The following is a 4,673-nucleotide window of genomic DNA, read 5'->3' on the forward strand; positions in this document are numbered from 1 at the left end:
TTTGTGGGTATTGAACAGGCTAATACAGAATGAGTCAGGTATTTAGGAGGCAAAGTAGTCTTTTCAGGCCCCAACCTCAGTTGGTTCCCTACTGAGGCAGTTAATCAAGGAGATGAGACTTAGTAACTGAATAGTTAATAAGCCTCCCTTCAAATTTGATAACCAAGGAAGGACTAATATACCAGAAGGACTAGAGCTGGCTCCATATCTTTCTACGATTTCCCAGTGTTGGCAGTGCGTCCATTTTTTGGTCAGAGTTAGCAAGAATTACAATGTTTCCAAATAGTCATGTCTGGCCCTTTTGTATAGGCCATTGGCCAATACTGTCCCCATCTTCCCCCACCCCCTGCCTCTGCTGAGATTATTTTTAATAAATTAACTTTCTTATCTATGTTGACTCATTTGTTGACAACAAGATTGCAAGCCAAAAGAAATGGAGATGTAGGAAGGACCCTACCATGGGGAGGTGGGTGTTCTCTGAATACAGAAGATGATATACAGTCATCAGTTACACACAAATGTCAGGGATTCTTCACTCAAAAGAAAGGAGACAGCCATCACTTTGAAAGAAAGGAAATAGTCAACATATTTGACAACCAGTATGGAATGGACCTGACCAATGGGAACAGTGACAGGAGCTGAAATTCACTTCAGCTTTTGGGGTTGCTGCCACACTTGGATAGAGACCTAAACACCAACTTTTCTTTAACCTGCATCATTAATCGTATAAACCTTCCAGCTCACAGGTATCTGTACCTGTGAGGAAGCAAGCAAAAACTGTCTAACTTGGCCAATGCGGGGGAAAAGTCTATATTCATCCAGTTAAAAACATGGAGCAGCATCCCACATTCAAGGCAATTTGTCTTCAGTAGGGCCCTTTTAATACTAAATTCCCTAAAAGTTCATATTTCTTCTAAAATTCCTGGAGTAAAGGGCAGACAAAGACTGACAGAAACAGAGGCAGAGAAAGAAAGAACATTATCAGATGTCATTCCCAATCTCCTTCTCTTTTTAAATTAAAATCCAGGACACTCTCTACTAAAACTCACCAAAGCTGGGAAATATGCCCTAGCCCTCAGTATTAGCCTTGTGGCTCTGAGCAACTTCCTGGTCTCCTCTGACTCTATTTTCCTGTCTGTGAAGTTAGAAGACAGCGAGAGGAAAATAAAGCACAGCCTGACATCATATGCCAGGAATAAGTCATCAAGATTCTCAGCAACACTGCATCTGGAGGATGAATGATCTGGGTTCCCTGAAGCCACCATTAATGGCGTTCTCTTGCAGAGTGATTATGCAACAGGAAGCTTCACTGTGAAACTGGCCTGTTCTTACAACTCTTAGAAACAACCAGTGCTGGCTGGGTGTGGTAACGCATGCCTGCAATCCCAGCATTTTCAGAGGGCAAGGAGAAAGGATCACTTGAAGCCAGGAGTTCAAGACCAGCCTGAGCAACAAAGTAAGACTCTGTATTGTACCAAACAAAAAAACAAACAAAAAAAAAAGTTTTTTTTTTTTGTAAATAGCCAGGTGCACTGGCATGCATCTATAGTCCTAGCTACTCAGGGGGCTGAGGTGGGGAGATGGCTTGAGTCCATGAGCCCTGGAGTTTGAGGCTGCAGTGAGCTATGATTTCACCATTCTAGTCCAACCTCTAGCAGAGCAAGACCCTATCTCTCAAAATAACATAAAATAAAATAAAATAAATAATAGAGAAACAATCAGTGCTTAAGATCAACTCTTCTCTTAGAAATCCTTCATTAGCCCTGAGATCAGAAAACTAGGCCTACAAAGATCTGAGTGTCTCACAGCTCAGAGATGCCTAGGAGCTGAGTTAGTCAGAACTCCAGGAAATCTACCAATGATTCTCAAAATGTTAGTCAATGATATCCTCCGACAGTTGGAGCAACCATGTATGATAGGATTGTGGGTAATAATTGCTGGTGGTTATTAATTGGCTATTAATTATAATTGGTGGGTAATAATTGCTAGTGACAATGACTGTAGGATAGGATTGTGGGTAATAATTGCCAGTGGTTATTACTTGGTTATTAATTATAATTGGTGGGTAATAATTGCTACTGAAAATGACTGTAAGAGTACTGTCTTACTGGGTGCTCACTATATTCTAGGTCTGCTGCTGAGCTCTCTGCAAGGGTTATGCCCTCTAACCCTCTCAAGGAGCCTTTGATACTACTAAATTACTCCTATTTTTCAGACATGGAAACAGAAGCTTAGAAGGACGATTAATTCACTGAGGCCACACAGCTGATAGACGGTAGTGGCAAAATTATAAACAAAGCAGTCTATTCTCCTGAGAACAAGGTGCCATTTGAGCTAAGAGATCTTCTTGGTGGGAAATCAACCAACCAACCAACCAAACAAACAAACAAATTATAAGTTACAGACACCTGACCAGGCAACTGGAAATAAACTTCTAGCCTCATTTTGCCACTAATTAGCTGTGTGATGTGGGGCAAGTCACTTTATCTCTCTGAGCCTGTTTTCTTATCAGTAAATCCAGGGATTTGACTGCACTCAATAATTTCAAAATTGGGATGCAGGAGTTGGTCTCTTAAAGTCCCGTTACTACTCTAAGAGTCTAAAATTCTTCACAGTTATTTCAACTCAAATGCAGGCTCACTCTGGTTAACTTCTGAGAATAATCATAACTATCTTGCATTTATCCCACCACTTCTGACTTACTACACAGTCTAGGCCTTCTCTGCCCCTCATGTACACCATGGCAATGGCTTCCTTTCTTTACTTCTCTGCTCCCTCTCTACAGAGATGCAAGATGGATTTCCCTAAAGTACTCTTCACACAACATTCCCTGTTCAATTTCTCTCTGCTTTCAGAATAAAGGAAATCACTTTCACTGATCCTCAAGGCTCTCCATAACCTGGACTTTATTTATAAGAGTCAGCATATGTAATAAGCATCTACAATATTTTCGCTACCAAAGTCAGCTGCTTTCTCATAAATTAAAATAGCGCAAGAGATTTTCCAGGGCTCATGCAAAAGTAAAAATGCCAAGTCAAACTTTGAGAATTAATTTTTGGGATGGACAGGAGTAATTACTGTCAAACAATTTTTCTGTGTTTGGCGAAACCAAAATAACCCTATCATTTATTTTATCATTTATTTGGCTTATTAATCTCCATCTTTTCCTGTCCCTTAACCCCACACAATCACTGCGTATTCAGATTCTACCCATCGTTCAATGCCCAGGCAAAGGGCTCCCTCGCAGATGAAGGTTTCCTGATCTGGCCAGTTATAAATAGCCTCTACTTCCCCTGAACACCTACACACACTTAGTCTAGGCCCTTAGCCTTCCTGCTTGTATTATACTTATTGTTATAACTATTGCATGAAGTAAATCTATTTATTCCCTTATCTATTCATTTGTGTATTCCTTTACTGGAAAAACATTTATTAAGTCCTGTTACATGTTAAGAGTTCTACTGAGTGAAGGGGAAGTAGCAGTAAACAAGACAATGGTCCCTGTCTCCATGAAGCTTAAAGTCTAATGGAGTAGATGAACATTATTAAAGAATAAATTACTCAATTCATTGTTTAACTACGACTGTGAAAGTGCTACCGAGAAGAGTAATCATAATATTAATATTTGTTGAGGACTTACTATATACCAGGCACTAAACTCAACACTGACAGCATTAAATCACTTAATCTTTACAATCCTAATGGGGTGGTTCTAGTATGATATCTAATTAAAGGGTACAGATCTGGTATGATATAAAATTAACTGAGCCACTGAGTGGTTAAATAACTTGCCTGAGATAACACAGCTAGTAAGTGACAGAGCCAGGATTTGAACCTAGAAAGTCTAACTCGAGAGCCCATCCCTTTAACCATTGTGCAGAATTGTTTACAAAAGGCTATACCAGAAGGACCTGACCTAGTCTTAGGGATTTGTGGAAGATATTCCAGGGGAAGTATTTATTTGAGCTGAAACCTAAAGCATAAGTTGGAGTTAGCTAAAACAACAGGGGAGTTTGGAAGAAGGGGAGGAAGATGGTTCTAGGTGGAAAAAAAAGACCATGTGAAAAGGCCCTGAGGTGAAGAAAGAGGATGACACTTTTGAGGAGCTGCAAGCAGGCCAGAGTGGCTGGAACATGAAAAGAGAGCAGGTGAAAGGTATGAGGCAGAGGGGGTGAGGTGAGCAGAGGCCAGCGTGGGGAGGACTTGTCATTGCAACAACAGGATTAGGTAAGATTGATTAGGAAGGCAATAGAGAGTAGAGAAGGAGGCCTAGGAACAAGTCCTACAGAATTCCAACAATCAAAGGTCCAGTTAAGAAACATGACAAGGCCAAGATGATTGGAAATTGTGAAGTCCTAATTAGGGAAAAAGAATCAGGCTGGCAGGAACAGGGAACAGCAAAAATAAAAAGCAGATAAGCTATAAATCTGCCTTTCTTCATGGTCCAGAACACATAGCCCTCCTGTGCAAATAACTCACAATCTTCCTGTGCCCAAGTTATGACCAGACCCTTCGCTGATTAAAAAAAATGCAAGTTAGCTCACTGCAACCTTGGCATTATCAGTACTACACAAAGCCCTCTTCAGCACACAATAGAAGCAACATTCTATAAAATCCCCAGCAAGACTGTGTCTTGTTACAGTCAGCTCCTTTTTGGTGGCCTGTCAATTGCA

At 40.6% G+C, this 4,673-nt stretch overlaps 1 protein-coding gene across 7 annotated transcripts in view; it reads right to left on the bottom strand.

Annotated features, from left to right (window-relative positions):
- Positions 1–4,673, bottom strand: part of ADGRF5 (adhesion G protein-coupled receptor F5) — a 102,274-nt gene that overhangs the window by 55,580 nt on the left and 42,021 nt on the right. The gene's annotated exons all lie outside the window — the stretch shown is intronic.

Source organism: Pongo pygmaeus, chromosome 5 (genome assembly GCF_028885625.2).
Source record: "Pongo pygmaeus isolate AG05252 chromosome 5, NHGRI_mPonPyg2-v2.0_pri, whole genome shotgun sequence".
Taxonomy (NCBI): domain Eukaryota; kingdom Metazoa; phylum Chordata; class Mammalia; order Primates; family Hominidae; genus Pongo; species Pongo pygmaeus.